The sequence below is a fragment of the Solenopsis invicta genome, chromosome 8, assembly GCF_016802725.1.
Source record: "Solenopsis invicta isolate M01_SB chromosome 8, UNIL_Sinv_3.0, whole genome shotgun sequence".
In the NCBI taxonomy this organism is placed as follows: Eukaryota; Metazoa; Arthropoda; class Insecta; order Hymenoptera; family Formicidae; genus Solenopsis; species Solenopsis invicta.
In genome coordinates, this window is record NC_052671.1 from 9,673,419 (window position 1) to 9,700,344 (window position 26,926).

General features: G+C 37.6%; 1 protein-coding gene across 1 annotated transcript in view; it reads right to left on the bottom strand.

The window, feature by feature from the left end:
* Positions 1-17,053: 17,053 nt before the first annotated feature.
* LOC105200897 (toll-like receptor 6) overlaps positions 17,054-26,926 on the bottom strand; it is a 60,788-nt gene continuing 50,915 nt past the window's right edge. The window contains exons 2-3 of the mRNA XM_011168699.3: positions 18,939-19,009; positions 17,054-18,524 (exon numbers count right to left, since the gene is read on the bottom strand). The gene's annotated coding sequence lies outside the window, so the exon portion shown is untranslated. The remainder of the gene's footprint in view (positions 18,525-18,938; positions 19,010-26,926) is intronic.

The window sequence follows — 26,926 nt, forward strand, 5'->3', positions numbered from 1 at the left end:
CTTGTTGAAATAGAATAATACAATGCTTGAATAGTTACCAGTGCAATGTTATCCATTCTAGCAGAACATCTTCCAAAGAAATATTAAACTATCTGCTTTTAATTCTGCATTTCAAAACTGCTCGCAATTTGATGATATTTAAATCAAACAATTGCGTTGTCAGGAAAGGAAAATTTAATGTTAGAAAGATAGATTTTAGAAAACAAAGGACTGTGGCAAATAGAGATGAGCAAATTTTCTCCTCCAGCATCGTTTATGTATATAAGCAATTGACAGATGTTCTGCTAAAAAAATAATACAACATTTCGATGATTACTATTTAAGCATTCTACAACTTTATTTTAACAACACCGAGGGAAAAATTATGATTAAAGTTAAGAAATCTTTTCTTTAAACATATTTTTTCAAGTTGAAGTGAAAATATTTTTTAGAAAAATAAAAATTTATTTGATTTCAAGAAATGACGTTATTAGCTTTTGCTAAAGTAAATAAATTATTTGTTCAAATTATTTATTTAATTGAAATAAATAACTTTAATTCAAAGAAGTACTGATGGAATTATAAGAAATAATTTATTTGTTTTTTATTTAAAAATATATTTCTTTTATTTAAAAAAGGATTTTCGCTGCCTAGTCAAATTATTTCTTTGATTCTAATAAAAAGAAATAACCAAGAAATTTCTTCACATTGAAGAAACTTTTGTTTGACCGTATAACAATGCACAAATTTGTTTCAAACAAACAAATTTTCTTTGACCCGAAGAATCTTTTCTCTGGGTGAAGGACAGAATTTGTATTAAAGGTAAATATAGTGGGCCAATCTCTTATTAATAAAATAAGTAGTAAATTTCTCAACTGTTTATATTATTTTGTTTATTTTCTTTAAATATTTATGCATATTCTATATTTTGCCATAGATAATTACGCTCTTCAACTGATAGACGTATTTTGTTATACATTTTGCGAAACAAAACGTTGCGCGCGGCAATAATAATGTGTGCACTTGACATAAATTCGCAACGGACCCGCGGCTGCAACCTACAGCTCCGTTGCACAATGTCGGTTTATCGGTCCGGCCCGTTTTCGATATTAGAATAATATTTGGAAATATTTCCAGTGTATCGTTACACGATTGCGCGCGCGACTGCGGGGTATCGGAAAACGATTACAACATAATTCACGGCGGCGGCGATAAAATTTAATTACACTTTGTGTAATTTAACGTGCCCAAGTGTGAGCTTCCGAGGCGCGGATTTATGGTACCACTTGTGCAGATGCTGGAAATATTGAATATCAAGGTGATTTGAATGCTAATGCATCTCGCGATTGTGTACGTTATCATTGCTCATAACGCCCGACTTCTAATGGTATTCGATAACTTCAGGTACGCCGATATCGAATAATAATTTCAGTCGTCACGGACAGTTGAACTTTGTTAAGATTCGCAATCTACTTAAAACGTATTCCTGCCATAATTTGGATTATATGTATAAGTCGTCCTCGTTTATACGCGCGACTAATCTCGAACGTTTGCCTTCGTATTAACGGAGTTTTAATCTGCTTTTATATTAAGGGACGCGGTTCAGATAACATCTCCTCTCTCTCTGCTCTCCGCGAATACGATTCTCGGGAAGGATAAGCTGGTGAAAGAATGTTTCAGGGAACGGAAAGGGGAACATCGCGGGCGACAAATATATGTAACCGGAGCGCAATTCTAATTCGCCCCCGTCGTATTTTTACGTCACCTTACCTATTTCGGCCGCGGGCATTGTTGCCTCGAAGTTAGTGGGAAACACGGAAGCAACATGACTTGACCCGGAATGCATGTACCTTTGGTGACAGAAACCTCGTTTAGGGGATAAAGGGTATCGGGGGAGCATGCATGGGGGGTTCATAACGAGCAACAAAGGCTTTACCGCAACTATCAAGAGATACGGTCAACGCACACACGTATGTGCTAAGCAGCAATTACCGAGTTAATTTTTCACGTTATTCGAGAACAAATCGAGAGAATATCTCTTCCCCGTGCAGTTGCAGTAATTACCAAGATACTCAATATTAAATATTTAAAAGTTGCAACAAAGGACGGAAATGTTCCTCCGAGGAGAAAGGTCAACTTGTTAATTAAGGTCGACTCATTCCGTCCATTCAATTGCTCGACCTACTTGCTTGTCGGGCGAAAAATTACGGATTCAAGTTGGAGTCATTATGCGAAAGAATGATGGAAATTTAAAGATCGGGAAATGACGCACAGCCGTCGAAGCTTAATGCGTTTAATAACGAAGCTAGGCACGCAGGCAATAAACTGTTGTCGATTCTCGAAACGCCCGGGAGATGTTCTCATAATGCACGTAACACATCCGTGAGGCAAACATCGCTGATAGCGTTGCATTGCTTTGGAACGTCTTGAGCGTTACGGAGATACATGTAGAATATGCACATAACAATTCAAATGCCTTATGCAGAGCGGAGCAGCGACTGCAGCAGCAGTAGCAGCAGCAGCAGCTTTAAAGACCACGCTATAGGACGTCGTGAGAGCAACGTTACCACGATAGTATATCAGGTATACTCCATCCACGGTATACTGACGAACATTTGGCATTCGTATTATTCTTCCTCCCCTCGGTGTACATTCGCCGGTACCTTGTTCTTCGTGAATACATAAGACGCAGGAGGTCGACATTTTGTAGATGAAACATGAATATTTCAGACTCGGGAATACGGAGCGTTGCAAACAAATTTTTCGACTGACAAATACGGAGTAAATTTTTTCCTGGGGAAAACTTTAGAACAAAGATGCTATAATATATATTGCAACTATGTGAACATACTTTGGCCATTAAATCTTAAGATATTGAGCGAAGCCGCGCTAAAATTTACATAGGTTTTCAAAAGATTTTCCGATTTTAATTTGCCTTCAGAAACTTCAACTGTTTGTACGTTCGATTGTATAAATGCGAATGACAAAAAGCCATTAATGTGTTACGCGTCGTTACTGATGAATCACTGGTGATTAATCTATTAACATTGTCTCATTAAAATACATGTAAAATGCAATCAATTACACTATTAAATTCGTTATGTCGAATTATACTCACTCCGAGAGAAAGAATGCTTATGTTATGGTAATTACCATAATGTGACCATAACTCAATATAATTTTACTTATTGTCGTTGTCAATATATTTATAGTTATTTTAACTACACAAATTATTATTACTATTAAGGTTATTATTATTAGGTTAATAATATATTTATCATAATTGTGACTGCATTTACTGTATAAAAATGTTTAGTTTATTTTAAATTTATGTCTTGATATTTTACTGCATTAATATATTTGAAATAATCATAAATTATTGTAAAATTTTTTCACGGTTGATAGAACCAAGATAAAGTTATTATTATTAACATTATATCAGTAATAACTTTAAAAACAGAGCTCCTAATCATAATTATTTTATCATGCATTTATAGTGAAAAATATCAAACACTTTTCTCTCAGAGCAGTTTGAGTTATTTTTAATCATTTCTATAGGTTGTCATTATTCCTGTTCATTAATTTAACTAAAACAATGGAGTAGGTAAACCATTTAACTTAAAATTGATTTATTAATTACTGGCTGCATGCGTTAAATAGGTACGCTGTTTACTTTAAACCTAAGCAATTTAACTATGAAAATTGATTGATTAGATGAGAGAGGCTATTCTTTTAACTACGTGTTTTGTGTCAAAATAAAGAAATTCGATACACACACGAAAGATAAATGTGTTATTAAAGGTTTAAACTCCTTTAATATTTAACAATGGTGTATCCAGCGAGTCACACGGGACTCAATAAAAGATACATTAAACGCAAAAAGGAACCACTCGGAGCGAATGATAAATCGATCTATAATATTAAAGTAGAAAAATAACAGCTCGAAGGTGCGATTCGCTTGCTTGCCTACTGTGATTCCAGCAAATCAAACTAAAGATGCTATAAACTTTCTGTAAGAATGTCCTCGTCGTTCCATACGAGATAGTCAGAAACGCGCGATAGCTCGACTGCCAGATACGGAACCGAGAGAGACAGAGAAAAAGGGAGAAAGAGAGAGAGAGAGAAAGTGAAAGAGAGAGCTGACTGTATTCTTTGGAACTGATGTACAACTGTATATAAGAGTCATGCACGGTCGCGGCGATACCAGGCATTTTTCTTCCTCGACGAACCGGCAAAATTTTGATATTCCGGTCTCGCGCTCTTCAATCTTGCGCATATTCTTACGGATATCACATATTTTATTCCGTGGCGTTTGTGGTCCTCGCATTAAATGGAGCATACTAAGAATATCTTCCCTCTGTGAATCACGCGAAAGAATTTGACCATCGTCACAAAGTCGCCGAGCGTTCGCATATTACACTTACTGTCTTATTCAAAAGGATCATTCAGATGTATATAACGCGTGCAAAAGAGGTTCTGCATGTATGTACGCAATCAGATTTGCTGAATGATAACGAGACTTCGTGAGAAGCTGAACCAATCTATGTCGGGAATTTTTTTTTTTGCACACTTTCACGTTTTTGCACAGCAATGTTCTCGCAATAACGAAATCGCGCAGTGATAGGCAAAATTATCTCGAAAGGATCCAAGCAGTCTCCCACAAGATTTTCCAGAATCGATTCCATTATCGTATGTAAAACAGATATTTGAATAACATACACTATCACAATTCCCAGGAACATGTGTACGCGTATATGCAGAAAATCAAGATGCTGTCTCAAATTCTTGAAATATTGCTGATCCGAAAAGGGATTCTTTGTCCCAAATCAATTACTGGACACATTTCGGCAAAACGATATAAATTTTGTAAAAAAAAAGAATAGTCGTGTAAAGATCACAGTTATCGTTCTTTGAAATTTGGATAATATCACGTCGTAAATATGAATACACATTGGCTGTTTAACCAATCATACCAGCCCCGAGCGCAGCTTGTACCTCTTATTACGAATGTATGGAGAAAAAATGGAGAACGGAACGAGTCTCTTCTCGAGTGCCGGAACAGATTTCAGAGATCCTGTACTTCCTCATGCAGAAGCTTTTCTTACTATGAAGACTACTAAAGTAAACTGGGTCAAAAAATAAAGCAAGGTGGCTGTAGCGCATTTCTGTAGGAAGGACTACATAATCTTGAGAAGCTTTCGCTTGAAAAATATATGCAAATGCCTAGGAATCAAATTATATTGTTTGTCTTCGTACGTTTATAAAACTCAGAAGGAAAGAAATTCTTATACCTTATAACACAGTTATATACCATCAATCAGTATAAATGTCTTTAATGTTTGTTTATGTTAATTATCCTACCTATAATATTTATATAAGAGTAAATTAATTCCAACAATTATATATATTTCCTGTAACTCGATCACATTTAGAAACCACCATTTTTTAAATAAAATAGCATAATTTCATTAACGTGATAATTTAGTACGTAAAAGAACAAATTTCATAGGATTTAAATGTGACCTTTTCAATGTTTAAGGTCAGCTTAAGGTCATGTCCTACGTTATTAAATTTATTTTCTTTTTTTTTTAAGAGCAACATTACCACAAATTTACATTTTAATGAAAATATACTGTCCATTTTTAAACATAATGATCTCAAAATCTCGTAAAATAATAAACACGAGGAAAGACGCTGCCTAATTTACCGCCTCGAAACGAATAACTTTGCTCTTTAGTATTTTTTGTATTATTAAAAACAGCAGAAAAATATTCTAAATGATCGAGTTACAGGAAACGTGCTGCGTATAAATATTATAATGTGCTGGCGCGCACGCACAATTTTGATTGCGAAAAAAAACGGCGCAATATCATGAGAGTTTGCATAGCGATACTTACAACATAACCCCGCGGCTACATATAATACTCTTTTAATTTTTCAACGAGCAGATATATCTATTGTGATGTGTCGCATTTCGCTATTGTCGAGCATCTCAGCGTATGAAAAACCTGTCGGTACTCTTCAATTTCAATTGAACGAAGTAATTGACGAACGCATATTGAAGCCGTTCCACGTACTTTTGATGATGAACGTATTGTTCGGGAGACGATCATATAATCGTCAAAGTGTATCGTTGATAGTACATATTCCATTACGCGGACCGCTGATTCGCGGAATTTCACGGAGATATTGACGAAGGGAATTTCCGAGATGTGCACGATGTGTTCCGGCGGAGTTAGCGTTGAAGATAAGGCGAGATTGCTATTCGTAGCGATATACGAAAAATATGCAAACAGCGTTCGAGATTTGTACGCGTAGCAAAGAGCTAACAGAGCTGTGTAACGGCAATACTTTGACAGAGAGAGAGAGAGAGAGAGTCCTTTCCTTCTCTCTCCGTATTACCGAACTGACGAACTTCAGTATTTCCTGTCAAATAATGGCACGTCTGGTCGATCATCGTTGTGGGTGCATCAACATGCACACGTAGATAGGAAATTGTGGTTGCACCGAAACGCGGTATACGTGACAAATCGAAGAACCACAAATCGAAGAACCGCGCTGTATAATATGTTCGGCAATCTGACATAGAGCAATCGGATATCGTGTTGCCGCTACATGTAACAATAAAGCGTGTTTATTAATCTCGCGAAAGATATTTCGGCACGCCCTATATTTTGTACTAACTTATACATCATGGAACTACTTAAATATTGCATGTACTTTGATAATGCCTTCGAAATTACTGTCGAGGGGGAAAAGGAAGCGTATAAATAATATTTAGCGCCGGATGTTGCACAAAGGATCCTAGTAACAAGTCCGATGGAGCACGCTTTGACGACATACGTCGCCGAGAAGAGATCATTTTCTCGGATCCGACGAGCGGCGCACAAAGAGCTGTCTGGCATTATGTGGCGCCGCGTAGAAAATATTAAAGATAATACAGAATTGCGCGCGGCAAGGCAGAAAGAGAGAGAGAGAGAGAGAGAGAGAGAGAGAGAGAGAGACAGAGGAAGAGAGGACGGCTTAAACGTCTCTCCTTCTCTATGTACGCGAAAAGGCAGTTCGACGGCCGCATCGCGAGCGGAGCCGCTAATACGAGAACCGCTCGTAACGCAACAGTTGCAACTCGGCAATTCGCAGTATGCATTCTTCTTCCGCCAAAGGCGGCGTACTTCCGCTACTTCGGTGCCGCTGCCTAGAATGTTCCAGCAGTCACTTATCGCGGATACTTATGGTCGGTACTTAATGTACCGTCGTTCCGCGGAATCACGACGCTCCCGGAGATAACGTTGTGACGGACGTCGCGTTGCTGGTTGCTACGCGAGGAACTGTAGATGTTGACAAAAAATTCGCATGGTGTGCGCGTTGGTTTATTAAAAAAAAAAAAACTACTCTGTCAAAATAAATGAAATTTTTACGATACCACGAACACCAGGAACGTCGAACGTGTCGTGGCAAGTATTTTAATATTTATCCTTTCAGTAAAATCAATGAATTGTTTTTTTTTACATGCGCGTCACATTTCTTAGGTGTAACAATTTGTGAAATACGCAGATGGAATTTATATAAACCGCGAATGAAAAAAAAAAAATGTTTTGCTTGTGTGCGTTTTAAGTAAAACGCAAATGTTTTACGAAGCTATAGCGAAGTGTTCCACTTTATGACTTGCGGCTATTCCAAACTCGCTAAATAATAGCGCAATACCGCGTGTAAAAAGTTAACAATAGCCGTCGAATGTCGGGAAATTGTTAAACGGCGCACGTTGCTTTCGCGCGCGTCGGCTTTGCTGCAATTTAAACTGTGATTCAATTGTAACTTTTTAACTGGTTGCTATTGATAACGGCATCACATATTGCGAAATAAAATATAATTTGATGAGCTTGTCTTTGTACGTTAGCAATTGTCTCGCACAATGATATATCAACGCTACAAATGCTTGAATCGAATTGAAAAAGCTTACTTGAATCGAATCGAGAAAATCATGTAAATTGCGATCCAATTTGTATTTTGCGTTTTGCGTTCTGATCGTCCCCTAAAAAGACAAAATAGTTACGATTGGAACATCCGCCAACTATTACATTGTAAATAAAAAAATGTAATTTAAAGCATTATAAAAATAAATATAATCTGTGCGTATGTTATTAATATAAATTAACTTTTACAATGTAACTCTGTGATTAAGTATATATTAATTACAGAATGTGTCTAAGTACGGTAAAAGATTTTTAAGGGGTAATTCTTTACACAAATTCAAGACGAAAACATATGTTTGAAACGACTTAATTTCAAAGAGTACTAAAGTTGGAAGAAATTTTTTTTTTTTTCAAAAATTTTGAAAACTATTTGGGTTTTGATGTAGCTTTGTGTGTGTTTAAAGGATACGCAATCTCATCTTTTGGGGTTATACATTACTTTTTATTTAATCAGGAATGGAGCCAAGGATAAACGTATTTTTTTTTACTTAAAATTTTTTTTAATGACAAAAAGGATGAATCAACAGAAAAAAGATCTCTTTAATATTTTTAATAGAAAACAAGCCATTTTGTATCTAATGATTGAATAAAACGATTTTGTTTATTTGAAGTCCACGCATTTAAATTTTTTTCTCGAAAATGTATATACATGTACATATATGTATAATTAAGGAATGCCACACACAAAAAAATAAATTTAAGAAAAGTGCTTTAATAAATGCTTTAATTTAAGAATATTTTATGCTTAGAATAACGCCAAGAATAAATAATTTTCGTTTAAAAATAAATTATTCTTAAAATAAAGCGAAAAGATATTCTTTAATTGAAAATAAATTTTACTCTATTTATCCTCGGCCGATGGAGAGTGGGGAGGCGGCCCAGACGGCGCACACGTGCGCCTGTCTGACGGAATCGTGTGCGGTCAACGACCCGAGTGGGTGGCATTAACCGGCGCGTACGCGCGCCTTGGCTAAGCGGAGTCTCGCTGTGCGAGACTACTGCAACGACTTTCAGGGAAATCTTGTATCGCACCGAGTTACAAACTTTCGTAACTTATTTGCAGGGTTGGGTAAAAAAAGGGGGAAGAGATTTTAAAATTAAAAAATCCATATTTTAATAATATTAATCATTAATGTAACATTTATTATAAAAAGTAGAGGTTAGAATCATAACCCAGCATTGAAAGTTTAAAGAAGTATTGCTTAAGCCTCATATTGAAACATTGTAATATTGTATGGAAGTTACAAAAGATTTCTGCAATGTTACTACAAGCTTGCGGTAACGTTGAAATGTTCGCAATTTTAAACCTGAAAATCTTTATGACGTTTCGGACTATTTGATGATCGTCTACTGGTTTTATTGGTGGAAGAAACGAAACGCAACGCCAGTAATTTTTACTTGTGTCAACTGCATTATTTTGACCAGTAATAGCGAAACTTATTTTCGAACAAAGGGTGAATCATCTTGCTTGATACTGGGATCCATTGGATTGTCATGCACACCCTTGCCCGTGAATGCGAAACAGACGAGCTTCGAGTATAAGTCGAGCTCACTTTCAAATATGCAATTCTTAATCCAAGAATAAATGGTTTTTAAATAATGTGATTGAGTTTGTCGTGAGAACAATATGATATTAAAAACAAGAATACGATCTCTTAAAAATAAAATACACTTCGCACAGATATATTTATTATTGATGCAAGCGAACAGTTGTAATTAAAGAGAGCATTTCATACTCAAATGAAAACAAACAGCATTCTAGAATAAAAATATACGTGACTTAAGAATTCATTTTTTTATGTGCGCAAATTATTCTTTCAAAAACAATAAGTAAAATACAAAGTGACGCTTTAAAGAATAATATCGAATTACGAGGCGTCTCAAGTACGCTGTAAAGAGGAAAAAGATCAAGTTGCACGCGCAGTGAATAGTACTCGCGGCAATGATGTTAATGCAAAGCGTAGTTCTAAGGAAACGGCACTCGCGCGAGTGCTGATGGAAGTATTTTTCTCCCCCGACACACAAAGTGACAAACTTTCGGTACTCCGGTCCCACGCGCGCTCCTTAACATTCCCTCGCATTCTCTCACTCTTCGAGAAAGGTGCTGCGCCGCGCCTGCCTTTCTTTCTTGCCCTTTTTTTTTTCTTTTACACGCGGCACTGTTGCTTGCTTTTATGCGGCAGTTGTCGGCCGGCAACTGCCGGCAACTCGCACGCTCACGGCTACAACTGCGAGCGCAACAACTACCCCGAGAGTAGAGTCGACGAGCTCAATTATTTTCGACATTCCTCACGCCTTGAACTGCGAAACACACGCGAGTTGCCACGTTACATGTTGCGCGCATCCGTATGCTCGCACAAACGGTGTCTGCGAGATAAGATAAAAAATAGAGAAGAAAATGAGAAATTTCAGTACTCTCGGCAAGTTCTTTATCAGAGAGATATCACAATCGTGTCTTAAGGGAAAATTGCTAAATTATAACACTTTTAGCCATTTTTATTGTATTTCCTGTTTGATAGCGATGTGTACGCCAATGAATGTTAGAAATTATAGCTTGAGGTACCTGTAATATTACTCCAATGTTCAATTAATAGCAAATTAATTTGTTATAATTAATTAATTAAATATTAATTGCTTTATTAATTTATTAAGCCTTTCAGCAACATGCTTCAGAAGATGTGATGTAAACAACCGTTTTAATCGTCGAAGTCTAATTGTACTTGTGAGTCTCTTAAATCGTATCGTCTTTTAAACACTGAATTCATGAATTAAAACGTAATGAAAGATGTAAAGAATTATTAGAATTAATACTTACTTTATTATTAATTTATCAAAAAAAAATGAAATATTTAATAAATAATAATAACGGAAGGTACCGAAATAAAATTTCGGCTTCAATTTGTTTTTATAATTGACGTACTTTTATTTATTCAATTATTAGTTTTATTATTATTGCTTATCCGTCTTACATTAATACCGTCTTACATTTATAACAGAATTTGTGATAGTATGTATGTACAATAAGTATAAAATAGTCTATAATAAACTTTCTTTTATGAAGATATAAAAATTTAGTATAAAATTTTGTATTACTTTATTATCAGCTATATAAATTGACATAAAAAATTGTGCTTCAGTTGTGCTTTATTTTTTAAAGTGTTGTTAGCACGCGCAAAACATAAAGTAACCTATTAAATTGTCCATATTACAAATTTCTCATTTATTTCATATTTTTATTAATAAATGTTACTTATAATGTTAAGTATAAATAGAAAATATTGATAAATACAATTTAGGCGACCGGTATGCATTCAAACTCTCTTCCTTAGCAGTTTTTCACATTTATATCTTTTTTTTTATCGAAATGTTTAATCTTACCTGCGTAACGTTTCGTTTGAAATTTATACATTTAATCGCGATATGCAATCGCGATACTCGGTGTATACCCTCCGTGTCGTGCGAGAAAATCGTTCTTAACGAGGGAACAATTATTCTCATTACTTTCTTTCGCTCCAATCGCTTTACTTACGCTAAGCCGCACAGCCGACTTCTACATTATGCGGCGCGCACGTCTAAGCAGATTGCAGAAGAGGCGCGCTACGCAACGTATGCTGCACGCGGACCTCTCGACAGTCTCGGCAGCATCGAACCTGTACCATCTTGGATCCGGCTCGCGGATTTGCTTGAAAACCTATCTCCTGTGCCTCGCGCCTACATAATATCAACGTCGCGGTAACTCGAGCGGGGTAACGACGACTACGAGTACATTAATCCTGCTAAATAATTCAATACCTCCTCGTTCCCTGTCTACCGATGATGAAGCACGAGTTTACGCTAGTGATTGTCGTAATTAATTATTTGCCATTTACGTAGATTCGAATTTTTTATCCCCTATTTCCGATACAAATTAACAATGAAGGCTTAACCGGTTATTTTAATCAATTATGGAACTAACCGAGCTCTAATGATATTTAATTACAATCCTCAGATTGTGCGAACTTGTTAGAAAACCTGTTACTTATTACCAGTTATTGCAATCGAGAAACATGTTATTTAATCTACAAAAACCAACATTAAGTTTAATTAATAATTAATGTCACGTCATTTTACGGATGTATTGGACATAGGGTCACTGCAAAGTAAATAAAATTTAGAAATGTGTCAATATTAATACTTCAAATAAATTATTGATGCTTACGAAAGTTGTATGCGAATAAGATTATATTTCTATTTAAGAACATATTTTTACAGTTTATTTACTCTATTTTGTAATTAAAAGTTAAATTATTTTTTACAACATAAAGAAAAATCTCAATTTTCGTGTAAATACTTTTGTGTATAAGTATTCAAGACGATTTGTACAAAGTTTTATTATGATTATCTGTTTCCTTATTTTGTAAAATAAATAATATTTATTCTACAGAATTGATCTCTGTATTGCAATGCAGCTTTACATAAATTATATTGAATATTTAAAGTAGTTCAATAAAGATTCAGATTTTTTTATTATTAATTATATTGTTATTAGAGCATATGTCTACTTCATATTGAAATAACTTTTTATCCACACAAATAGAAAATTGCCGCCAAATTTTTTATACCACTTTCAAATACAAATTTATAAAACAATCTCTAATTTTTTCGTAATTTTCTTGATATATTGAGAAATGTCCTCTACATCCTTAAATACAGAGCTGAACTTGGTGCTGTTTGCCAAAAACAAATTTATCTTTCATTACGTGATGTAAAAAGAAAATTGTGTCAAAATTAGAAAGCTGCAATCGCGGCGCGTAAGTGCTGGCGCACGACGGGATTAATTAATTAATTAATTTGCGAGAATGCGAGGACAAGGAAGATAAAGTGCGCCGCTTTAACGCTCGCACGCACTTCTCACGCATCCATGCGGCCGCCGCCTATGTACATGTGCGTTGCCGTCTTCGTTTGCTGTAGATCATGTCACAAGCGGAATAGAGAAGTGGCCGACGACGAGCTTCGTTACTTTCTGTCAGGCTGCATTCATTACGTCGCAATTTACGCTATTATTGCATCGTGCTCGGGCAATGAAAGAGAGAGAGAGAGAGAGAGCGTGCGCGCGCGCGCCTCGCCGACTCGACTCGACTCGACTCGCCTCATGCAAGCGCGGAACTTCAGCAATTAATCTCGACCGTTCTTTATACCGCATAATGATTGCCTGCGTCTTAATTAGTCTTTCGCGCAACTTTTAGCAGCCGTAAAGTCGCCTGGCATTCTTGTTGCGTCAGCGGTTAATAACAACCGGATCGACGGTGAGATCGGGATGAGATATGGCGATCGATCAGATTGAGTTATCCGCGCGGACGTAATGATAATGAAAGCTCGTTCATCATGCATCTGAAAATCCTACGAACGCTACGATGGGCAGATACGCATAGCAGATGTAACAAACAAGAAAGGCGCAGACGCGAGCGACGGATATCGAGAGCCTCGATCTTCCGATCGAGAAAAGTATTTCCAACGTGGAGGGGAGGGAAAAGAGGGAAGTAGGGAGAGGAAGGAACGATAGTCGACATTATCATTAAATGAGCATCAACGTCAGGCGGACGCGAGAGAGACGAGATGGCCCCCGTGTACCTACTCACCATATCTGCCTGGTATCTCCAGCGACGGCCGCGACGTCGAGGAAATGAAAAATACTTTCGGCGTCGTCGATTTTTGCGCGTGCCACGAAATAAATCAGTATTCACGTGCTTTGCCGGAAATAAGAAAAAATGGTCGCCTTATTATCTGATATCATTTTGAGGCTCTGACTGGACGGCGACCTCCAAGCCCTTCGCGGCCGTCCTCTGCCGTTCGGAGGGGCTTGACGTCGAACGCGGAGAAAAAGAAAGCAGCTTTCCAAAAGGAAGATATATAGACCGTTCGCCTTGACGCACACGTAACAGCCACCCGGGGGACAAATAACCACATAAATTTCGCCGCGATTCCACGGTTGTTAATATAGTTTGTATCGCGCACGCGTGCGCGCTCCGTCTAAGGTCACCCGAGAAGTGAAAGCGTGTGCGGGCGCGCGTTTTTTGGAAGCCACCGAGCAGGGGATGAAAATATCGCAATTGGCGAAAATTGAGCGTCACATGCGCGTGACGTCGAGCGCTAATGGATCGAGCGAATAACAAAATTGACGTGAACGTTACGCATTTGAAAAACTCCGGGAAAGCTCGATAGAATCCATTAGATAGGTATAAATAAACCTGCAATTTTAACGCAGGTGCGCTCTTTCGAAAAAAGTCGCTTTTGTTCGTGTCTGCCTTCTGTTTTAGGTATCTGCTATATCCTCGAAAACATGTGCGTCGATTTATCATGATACGTGTATGAATTGGAATTACATATTTACACCATTTGTAATACGATCACTTTCTGCAAAACCGTCTCTATTTTTTATTTTTCAAATACTGTAGCGTTATTAAATTACTCCTCGCATATACATCATGTCTAATATTATAAAAGAAATATTAGAACCGACCTCAATGATTTAAAAAAAGTCGCCGTTCTAAAAATCGGAAAATTTACACAGATAAAAAAAGATTACTTGATAATTAAATATTAGTACTATTCAAACAAATTATTTACATCAAACAAGTAAATATTATTTGCCTGAGGTAATTAGAGGAGAGTGACAAATGCGAATCGTTTAAGTTATTTTTCTTTATATTTCGCATTTCGAGCTGTTTCAGATGCAAATCAAAGTTCAGAATTGTAACTTGATGTTTCAAGTATTTAACTGTTATTACATGTTGAACTTTTCAGTAACAAATTAATTTGTTATAAACTTATCTGTAACATACTGCGAAAGGTGTGATTTAGAGAACCGATTGCATACTTATGATTTCTTATTTCGTATTATCTTCCAAAATATTGAATATATAAATTAAAGTAATTAAAAATATAAAATATTATTAACTAATGTTTATTTAATTAATAATTTATCGGAAAAGCGAAAAAATTCAAATATTCATTTATTAATAAGTAACAATAATGAAAAAATAATGACACTGAAATAAAACTGGCTCGAATTCGTTTTTATAATTGACATATTCTTATTTATATTCCATTATTAGTTTTACTAAAATTATCATTTATCAATCTTACATTACTATCATTTATATTGTAGTAAAATTTGTAGTGATACGTGTTGGAAAATCGAATAGAGTTTATGAAAATATCAATTTAATTTTTATAACAATTGTAAATATGTAATAAATGTAAAACATTTTGCAATAAATCTTCTCTCTTTTATAGGAAATATAACAATTTAAAATGAAACAGCATATATTATTATCAGCTATATGTAAAGAATTGATGAAAAATTTACATGTGTACCCGATATTCTAAAATGCTAATAGCATGTACAAAACAATCAGGATAAAACTTGTTAAATTTTTGTTTTATATATTACCCATTTACTTTTTGTCATTAAATGTTACTTATATTCAACAAAAACGTAAAATATTCAAGAGACACGCTTTAGGAGACATTCAGGAACTTTCCTCTATTACTGGTTTGATATAAAACAGTTATCTGAATGGTATAAATAACATATTTATTTGATTTAAGTAATTTTTTTCTCACGGTGCACGAGATTTAAGTTTGAAGGTAAAATATGTAAAGAATCTTTCCATAACGTAAAATAACTGCAATGAAATTACTTAATTTAATGATATTACGGGAATAATCTCGAAGGAGCCGCACAGTTTCGAAATATCGCTTCCGCACGAGGCGCATGTACGTACCGCTCGAGAGGCGCCTGAGGTGTCGATATGGACGAATCGCCAGTTGATCCGTCGGAAGGGGTCATGCCCGAGAACGTTTGACTTTATTGGAGGAAATATGAGCGGGCTCTGGCAGTGCTCTGGGCGGTATTCCCGGTACGCCGGGAATCGGATGTGCGCGGAGAGGAGGGAGGGGACCTGCAGCACTTCCAGCCCGAGGGGGATGTACCCGGGGCTTGGGAAGGATTCATTCATATCGCGAAGCCGAGTCTCATTGTCGGAGCGGAGCGGCGGACAAAGCGAAAGCAGGGGACTGAAGTGCTGTCAGGACCAGTGCACTCCATTGCACGACACAAATGGCAACCAAAAGTGGGGCGGGAGGGAGACGAGGATCGAGATTCGAAAGGTGAGCCCGCACGAAGGAGCGATCTGTCGCCATTGTATCGCGATCGATCTTGCGTTGCATTCATTCGCGGATATCGCGAAAGCGATTCGCATGGCTCGTTTTTATAAGTCGACAATAGGAATTGTTCCCTTTAATGTAGCTCCACCTTCAGCGTGACAATAAAAAAAACTCTTTTTCTCTTCTAGCCTTACATGTCACCGTTACAGCTATTTATACCTGTAACTAGAATTCTTTAATTGTGCGCGCGTAACTAAAATGCAATTTATTTTTTTTTTAACGCTCCGGCAATAAATTTTTTTTCAAGCTCCGTCATTCGAAAGATTGAGAGTTTTCAAGTTTATTAAAAAAAATTGTACACTCCAAAAATATTTTGCGATAAGTTTCAGCGACTATGCGCTATACCTTGTATCGATCACAAAAGATTTAATTGCTCTCCACGTGTCGATCTTTAAAAGTGACTTGTCAAAAAAAAAAGATACCTACTTGTCATCGGTTGAAGCTGTCGATAGCAAGCCGAAGTTGAAAGATATTAAGTTTCTTCTCGGGATATTATTACGCTGCCAGCCGTGCTACCCTCCTTGGGCTCCGCAGTTTCTCGGGTCCGAATAATTACAAAAATACGAAACTGCTTTTCCAGGTATGTGAGCAGCTTCCCGTCAAGTCGCGTAATAAAACTGCGCGAAGAATTCCCCTTTATAATGTGTTGTAGAAAGTGCACGTGGAAAAGTGCGCTGCGAGGAATATTTCGAACCAGAAAGCGTTACTACTCGTAGCTCACGGAAAAGTATTTTTATTTATTTCTTTTTTTTTACGTCTCTTAATCTAAAATTGGTTAATGCTTTTGGTGTCTTCCAACGACTCATTAATATGTAAAATCTGAAAAATAAAACGGTGTACTTAATACATGTATGTGTGTACGTGTGTATATATATATATATAAAACAAACGGGTTTTCTTTGTATTTAACTTTATTACAAAGTAGACATCGCTCTGTGTAAGGGGAGAAGTAACGTTGATGTTTTAATACCGGGAGTTGGTAGCGAACAAAAAGTTAAGGTAAGAACAAATAAATATCTCTCCCGGGTAAAGCGTTCGTTTCTGGGTAAGTTAAGGACGCCATCGTTGTCACTTTAGCCTTTTCTTTTTATTGCGAAACGCAAGTAATCTCCGTTAATTGCTGTTGCCCCGACAGGCAGCAACATTTACAAAGGGGGACATTAGCTTTTAATACAATTATGATACATCGATACAACAGAAGACTAATATTTACACATAATAATCTCGATTTTCGTTCGACGAGCTCTACAACTCTCTCGCGTCGCAAGACACTCTGACTTAACGGGATTAATCCACCGCGCCGGTCCGCGCGACTTACGCTACCGCGTCGCGCCGCGCCGCGCCGCGCCGCGCCGGACCGACCGCCTGCAATATAGCAGCAGGCGAGAATTGATACCGCAGTAATTTGTACTAATTAACCCATCCGCGAATTTATGCCTCTCGTACTGAGTTATTATTATTACAATGCGCACATATTACTCGACGTCACGCTACGCGGAGTATCCCTATTAATCATCGGCGCGCGCCGTAGCACAGCGCGCGGCGCGGCGGCGGGGCGGCGGCAAATGCAATAATGCCGGATGTAATAATATTTAATGCTTTTGGCGCCGACTTCGCCGGACTTGTGCCGCGACTTGTAGTCGTCGTTGCCCTTCGTTCAAACAAACGAATCGGCCGGTGTTAATGATATTAATGCTCCCGCGCAACTTTGTACAAATGGATATACATTATACACACAACGGCTGATAGAATTTTAGATTAAGCGTCGCAATCTACCGGCCGGCCCGTCCGCCCCGCCGCTTAAACGAAACAATGAGACGCGGACGACGACGGCGGCGGCGGCGGCGACGACGGCGAAGCGGATCGCGCGAGTGTGCCAGGATGAGAGAAAGAAGTACGCTTACCTTTTGTGATTAAAATATATATAAATAACTTTATTGTTTATGTATTTATATATTTATATATTTATATATATATATTTATAATAAAATGCCCTATCTATTTTACAAATATACAAAACTCTCGCTATGTACACATCGATCTCCGCTTTCGACTAAACAAGAGGATTTACCGAAGAACTTTAATAAATCGATTATCGTCGATTAAACTATCATCGAGTAGAAAGAGGAAAAAACGTTACTTCGTTGCAATACGAGTTACAGGTAGTATGCTCCAATTTTCTTATTTTCTTTTTCTCGTTTTTCTTTCGCGCTAATTACATTTGCTCACTACGAAGCTATCACGATTCTCAAAAATACGAATAACCGCTTATTTATTCGGGACACCGTGTTACGGGTTACATTGCAATAGTAAGAAATGCTTCTGATAATAAGTAGAGAGAAAAGTCGCGGGCAGTCAGGAGTCCTGTAACAGAAAAACAGAGGATACGGGTTAACGACGAAACGGTTTCCATTAATTGCTTCCATTAGACAAGATGCACTTCAGCAAAACGAATAATCGAAATCGCTTTGTGTCGCGCGCAATATGTGACGCAATTATTGATCACGCAGAAAGAATTATTCATTAACAATAATATATTGCATTAATAAATCCATGATAATAATAGAGCGGTTTATTATTGTAATGAATTTCAATAAGCGAGCGATCAATCATTATCTATAATCGCTGGAAATGTGTACTATATTACTTCATTTGCGCAGATGGAGTACGATACAGTGCCAAAGCTGATTATTACTGCGATCACGTATATTTCGAGAAATATTATTTCACAATTTTCTGATATTTATATTTCAATTACCCATTGAAAAATCGGCTTACCTCCCTCACTGCGATTTCCGATTACTCCTTGCGCAATGCGAATCAATAATACTTTTGGAAACAGTTCACATCTGAAACACAAGAAAGATTAAACATTAAATTAATCAAATGTCCAATGTACAATTATCGCGCGAAAATGAATGTAACGATTATAAGTTAAACGTAAAAAGATTACAGTGTCCGTTTTTTTTTTTTTAAATAGAAAAATGAAAGAAGATAATATACGAGGTAGATGAAATAAAAGCCTAGCGCATGAGAAAATAAGTGGAGAATTAGAGAATTGGCGTACTGCATTTTGCGAGAAATGTTCTATTCTTGGGAGACTCTTTTGAATACGGGATTAAACTTTTTTCCGCTACCGAGTAGTTTTAACAAGTTATATTTTTTAATTTTTCCCCACGACACGACGGCGCGAGCGACGCTGAAAGTTTCCCCGTGGTTTTAGAAATGCATTTAAACTTCCGCTTGGTTGTGCTCCGTGTCAAAATGCATTTCCTTTTTGCGTCGCCGACACGTCGCGTCGCATCAGGGAGATTCTTTCGCGCGACGCGGAGTGCGGCGAGTACGCACGAAAAACCGATGCCACACATTTGTGCAGTGTCACGGCCGCAGCAGCGCTAGACATCGCGGCGGAAATGTCCGCCGTTTTGAAATTCTGCTGGCTCGAACTGTGTTACGCTTCGGTGAACGTGTCGAGCGGCACAGCGGCGTGACGTGTAGTTGTGCCTAGGTGGACAAAATCTCGATTTTCAAAAACTCGGAGACGCCTTTTTCCAAATGTACTTCCATCACGAACAGAGATCATTGTCAAAGCACTGTTAAGTCGTGCGTTTTTCTCCTCTTTTTTTAATTATTCATTTTCATCCAATCTCAACATTTTAGTACGATATATAATGAAATTTTAATATTATATAATAATAATATCTTGAAAATAATTATAATTTTAGGAAGAAGTGTCTAAGGTTAGACTGCAGAACATAAAATATTTAAATACAATTGTGCAATTTTATTAAAGAGAGAGAAGAGAGAGAGAGAAAGAATATTTTTATCATAATATACATACAGTGTTGGACAAAAATATTCTCACAGTACACGATTGATAGTATTTTCAAAGAAAATAAACTATTGATTTCTGCAAATTTTTTTTTTTTATTTCATACTTTATATTTGATACATGTTAAGGTAAAGGTTGAATCTTCTTGGCTATATCATTACTACTTTTTGTAACTCTGTTAAAAATTGACTTAAGAAATAAAAAGAATGCAACGAACATCAAAACTTCTAGCGATTCTTCTTGTTTAACAAAAAATGATAGATTGTGTTACCAACATGAATACACGTAATCTATCAATTGTGCCAATAGGTTTGTCCAAGGTTGAAACATTCTCGGGAGACGTTTACAATTTTCTTTTAGTAATTGCATTCATTTACGTTAATTTCTGTAAAATGTATATTCGTTATTATTAATTCTTTAATTATATACAAAAATATAAAAATTAAGTGTTTTGCAAAAGTCAATACTACCATTTTCTTTAGATACAGGCCGTTTTATAATAATAACCCTACTGTGCCAATACTTTTGTCGAGCACTTTATAGAAATTTATGACTTTCTAACCAGGACATGAAACCTTTGTGTAAAATTTAATAACAAAATTATTTCCAAAATACAGTGCAGGAATAATGTGCATATTCAATGAATAGAAAAATACAAAAAATGTCGATATAAAGCTTCTATTTTTTTTTACTTAAGCAATTATTGTATCTTTTAATAATTATTTTATTTTAAATATTCCTCTAGCGATATGTTAGCAATGTATGTTGCGAGACTGTAAACGTAATTAAAAAGGACGCACATAAACTCGCAAATAAAGTAATTTCTCTTCCAGGTAGATTTCAAGACGCTGTAGATCAGATTGATGTGCAGCTTCGTACATATATATCACGTCTAAGCAATACGGTGCGACACGAAAGAGGAAGGGTTGTTACAGAGACGATACTCGTTCCTGCTTGCCGGCGTGTCCGGGAAGATCGAATGAAATAAGAGAAATTTACTTACATCCGCGCGCGAGTTTAATTAAACGTTCAAAGAAGCAACAAATAGCGGTCGCGCCGCTCTGTCTTTCGTCTGTGCAGGGCGCAACGGGCTCGCCCTCGTTTATAGATGTGCCAGCGACCGGTCGCCTCTATCGCGCGCGATCGCCCCCCACGGGCGGCGGGATCGATGAAATTCCGTCAGGAGAATTCTGAAAGCTTTGCGGCGCCGCGCCACGCCGCGCCACGCCGCGCCACGCCGCGCCACGCCGCGCCGCGCGGTGCAAATGTAATTACAATGCCGTGCCCGCGGGGCCAGCGAAGAGAGCGCGGCGCTGCACAGGAAGCGGTGCGTAAACAGCGAAGTTATTGATTGCGAAAAATCACTCTTGACCGAGCGCAACTCGGTAACAGTAACGGCGGTAGGACACAGCCGGAATACCAAGGTCCGATTGGATCCCCGCCGCGCTGCTGTCGGCGGTTCCGAGTGACTGGAGCGACGCGCGATGCATGCACGCGATGTCGATCGTTCGTCGATCGTTAATCCTCCTCCGCGCCGATCCGCGCGCGGTACGCGCGACCCGCGAGAATTTCATAGCGTTTACAATTTCCGTAAATGACGCGTCAACTCGTCAGTGCGTGTCCCGGCACAATGCGGCCGCGATTGGCGCTCCGGATTACGCCGATTGAAAGTAATAACGCGATCCCGCGATCCCGCGATCACAATCGGCGACCGAAGCGACGATTATTTAACGCGCCGTGGATGCGCCCGCTGCGAAACGCTGTTAGGGGCGCGATTGAAACGCTCTCTCATTCGTCCCTATCTGAAAACGACGTAAATATTTGTTTTTTTTCTCTTTTTTTTATCACGAAACAATGAGAAGTGTTTTGCTACGAGAATGAGAATTTGAAAAGCGATCGATCAATATGTGTTCAACGCGTTAAAGAAGTCTCGTCTCTCCAAACAGTTATCTCTTAATAAAATCCCTTTGGTATGTTTTTCGAAGACGTTGCATTGAGTAAATTTAATTAAAAACGCGTCACTTTTGCATTGTCCTCAAATACATTAAAACGGAAATTTCAAAACACAAATGGCATGTCGAATAGAGAATAACGGTTGAAACATTAAAACTATTCCTTTAAATGTATATTAGTTACATTCGTGTTTTTAAACTTGGATGACTGCAAAATTAATCTTACGATTTAACATTTCATTTCTGATGATCGGCGAATACTCTCGTGTTTGTATATTTTAACGTTTGCTGTATTTTAAATTATCGGTTTACTATGAATCTTTAAAAAGCTGAATTAATTCGATTGTCGATTAAAATTGGAAGCGCATCTCCTTTTCACGTTCTGCATCAGAGTGAGTACAAATTCCCTTTTTTGTTTATTTATTATTTAAAAAATTTTTTAATATTGCAATATGTTAACTAATGTTTCACGTTGATTTAGTAAATGTCTGTATATGGCAATTGGGAATGTGGTTTGCTTTTGATGCAGGTCATAGAATAAAAGTCACAAGCGGTAGGAGATGTATTGATGCTGCGTGCATTTTTATATTATTGCATTGAGGAGGATTTAAAGGAACGTACGTTGATTTTGATTGAATGAGATATTATACACGAATTGATCTGCGTCTTTCTCTCTTAAAAGCCTTAGTCAAGTTTAATTCTTTATTTTCAAACTAAAACATTTTTCTTTTCAAACTAAAAATCTCACAAGATGTTAAATGGCAATGCAAAAATAAACTTGCAGTTGCATCCTTCGCGCTTTATTGAAAAATTATTCGTCGCATTTAGCGCTTTCGCAAACGTAGTATGACTCAAAGAGATGTCAAATGGCATTTTATTCGAATGCATGTCTGCGTCCCGGTTTTTTCCCTCTCTTTTACTCAATCTAGCAAATCATTCACGCATCGTTGCAATCTCGTTTTCTTCTTGCTAAGCCACCGTCAAGTAGCAATAAACGAACCGTACATTCGGGGTACTGCTGCGGCATTATATTCGCGGATAGTTGACCAAAATGGAAATAGCGGGGCCGCGAGGCGGCAAAGTAACACAATCCTCGCGAAATTCAATTTGGCCGGGTAATGAAAGCGTCGGATTCGCGATGCGCCGGTGCGCGGCGCATAAGCTTCGGCGTACCTGTCGATTTCCCGTTCCCGCAAATGTATCGAAAATTAACGGTGACTTCAAGAGCGGTTGTTCGCTTCCGTTCTCTTTAAATCCGAATTCACCGCAGGCTAATGATAAGGACTTTCTCCTCACCCAAATTTCTTCCATTACCGCGGAATAGGAACATTCACTTCCGCGAATGTATCATGAACGAAGATTTCTATCGAATTTTCCTTTCGTTGAAGGATTTACCGGATTGTGGGGGAGATTGAAGGATAATTCAACTTTCTACAAAATCTCCAAGCACGCCCCCGCAAGTTGCTTGCGCTCCGCAAGTGATCCGCGTTCTGTCGATGGCACACATCTGTCTCCGGAGTCAATCACGCGATCATCACATTGAACTTTCTCAATTTTCGTATTTCAGCCTTTCAAATCTCTCACTTGAATTTCAACCAATCAAACGTCATCGCTTTGGAAAGAAGTTACGTAGTCATCATTTCGGCGCATTCGCGAGGGAATTTTTATTTTACACCTTCCTCTTCCCAAGGCGGGATTACGTGATCGTCACCAATATTCGACTGAAAAGGCACGAACGACGGGAGTTTATTTTACCGTAATCAACTTTAAACTGCACAAACTGCGAATTTATTCAGATATTCTTCGTTGAAGGTAAAATTAAAATTCGCTTTTGTTATTCTTAAATTTTTTTTCCTTCGCTCATAATAAACGACTCTCGATAATTTGCTATTTATATATCGTGTGCTTGTGATCGCGGAGTTATATTTTCTTGCATAATTATATAATAAAGATAATAATAGGACGCGCTTGAATGGATAATTTTTTCCTCGGCTAAAATAAGAATATTAATTTTAAATAATTTTACAGGAAAGATAAAGAATTTTCTACGAAATTTTCAGATGCAATTAAGTTAATAAAGTCTTGTTTTTTTTTATTATTTAAACCCAATTAGATTTTCCTTCAACGCAGTTTTTAATTTTAATTAAGCAGTTTAATAAAGAAATTTAACTACCAAAAAACCATTTTAACTGCCATTTAATGTTGAATATTAAAAAACTGATGATATTTGACGATCTTCTCTAAAGAAAAATTGCCCGAGAATTCGCGAAAGAAGTCAGCATTAAAGTTAAAATTGCAATTTCCAGGATATAAATCCCGCTCCGCGGACGCTCGTGAAGTCTTTATCGCAGATCGAGCTTAATGCGACTCCGCGAAGAAACCGAATGTCTCACCATCTTTCCGATCCTCGACGCAAATTTTCGCCCAGTGATTGTTATCATTTAACACTTTGGGGATCCGTGGTTCCGCTCTCTAAAAGCACCTTAGTTCTCGAGGCGGTAGCGTTATCAAAGCTGCTCGAACCGGCGGCACCTCGGAGATACGGTTTCGGAGCGAAACCGCCGAGCGGAACCACCATCCGACAGATTAAATATTCTATATTTCACGAACAACAAGTTTCCCTTCTCAAGAGTAACGTGCATCTCGGCGTGTACACGACGGCAGCGGCAGCGGCAGCGGCGGTGAAGAAGACTCTCTTTCTCCCTCTCTCTCTCGCTCTTGCTCTCTTTCCTCCCTTGCCGCCCAGACAAATCACTGGGCGCGTTTAAGTCCCTCCGAGAAGCCGCGGAGGCACTTCCTGGGAATTTGCGGGCGGAAAGAAGTAATATCATTCAAAAGCGGTGGAAGTTATTCCTTGATGCGAAAGTTTCTCCATTTTACATCGGCCGGAATAGTTTCGAGGGAAAATGTTAGTTGCGGGCAAAACTCCATCTCAACGATAACTTTTCCAATTATTATCAGATGGCAAATGGACACCCCTTTGTGTTTTCTAAGGCCAGCGCGGGCGCTCTGCTTGGGAAGCGCGAGAACTCCGGATAACTTAAATTGTAGCGTACGCGGACAGAAGATCTCGTCCGGCAATAAACCCCCCTCGGGTGGAGTTGCGTGAGATGTCTGCGAGAAACGCAATTGTCATCCGTCGAACAGATTGTATTTTATGTCGAGATCCACGCTGAGAGAAAAAATTACGAGGTTATAGTACTATTCGAATAACTTATTTACATCACACAAGTAAATATCGCTTGTTTGCTTGTAATAAATATTTTGTAATTGTTTGCAATAAATACTACTTGTTTTGAAGCATTGTTGATCTGATATAAAATAGTTATTTGAATAATATTATGTACAAAAAGAAAATTATTTTCAAACAAATGTATTTTTTTAACATCACTTCCTTGATTAAAAAAAAAATATTTGCTAAGTTTAAAAATAAATTATTTTAATTAACCAATATTTATTTAAATCAAAAGAAATGGTTTGTTCGGAAGAAACTTTTTTTTTCAGTAACATATTTACTTGACTCACGAAATTATTTCTCTCGATGCATCTGTGGAAAGAATCTCTTCAATCTTCTATATCTCATTACGTGTCTAATTTATAAAAATACCTGATGTATGCTTTATATTGTCAGGATATTAAAAAATTGTATGATAACCCTCCCAGTAAAAATGTTGTTATCGTTGTTAGACATTGTCATAAAATTAAAAACTATTATTATTGACAATATCTAATAAAAAGAATAGTTTTCCTAATATTGATTATTGCGATAAAAATATCACCATGTGCTCTGATAGTCGAATTGATAGATACTCACATGAAGGGGGATCCAGGTTCGAATTCTGACTGCACTGAGAAAAAAAAATTGGTTAATTAGACTAAATTTTTCAACTTGATGGAATTTCTTCCGTTCAGGCATTTATGTATTTAACTTAGAAGTACATAAAATACGAGAACTCCAATTTAAGCATTTATATATTTAACTTAAATACATAAATACTTGGACTAAAGAAATTTAATCAAGTTGAAAAATTTAGTCAAGTTAACGACTGTTTCTTCAGTGTAAGATATTATTTTTCGCAATAAATTTTTTACAGCCCTTTAAAATGAACTCACGGCCAACAAAATTATTAAATTGCTCGTCAGTTTAATCTGTGTTATTACGTATTCCGGTTTCGGCGAAGGATTGTGTTTTAAGACCGTCGAATATGCGGCGCGCAGTTCACGCTAGGCTGGAGATTATAAAAAATTCACACAAAAATTATTATTAGGCACCGAGATCCGCCACAGAGCGCTGCATGACCGATATTGGGCCCTCTCATCTTTATTCTAGACACTTTTATCGATCCCAATCTAATTATTGTTAAAACCTATTAACTACCGACTTAATTGTATCTAACAAGTTAAAAGACGATAAACATTATTTTTCTTCGAGTTCTCGACCATCGTAACAACTTGCTTTATGTCTTCTTTTCGAGAGAAGAGCGTTGGCAGTTTAAAATATGTTCCGCTCTCGCAACTTCTAAATCCCGCTCACTTTACGCCATCGTCGATCGTTTCGGGAGTCAATGGGGGCTATAATGCGAAAGGCTGCAGAACAGGCCTTTCCTCGGAAAGGAATCTCCGAGCGTGAACCGACGGAGGCGTGAATAATCCGCAAAACAAAGCGTTCAAAGAGCGGAAAATGAAATTATATCCTTGCGCGCGACCGGTGATACGACGACGTGTTCGCTTCGTCGAAGGCAAGCACGTTGAGAGAGAGAGAGAGAGAGAGGGAGAGATCAGGCCAGCGGATTTCCTGTAAGCGTTATGAGTCAATTTGCAGCAGCTCGAGGTTTTAGTCGCTTCCGAGAGACGCCTTCTCGCTCGGCTCCGTGCGCTTCACGCGCGAGAGTTCGGCGACACGGCGATTGTTTTTAAGCAGAAAAGCCGAGAAACGAGAGGTGACAGAGACAAGAAGAAGCAGGAGAGAAGGAGAGGAGAGG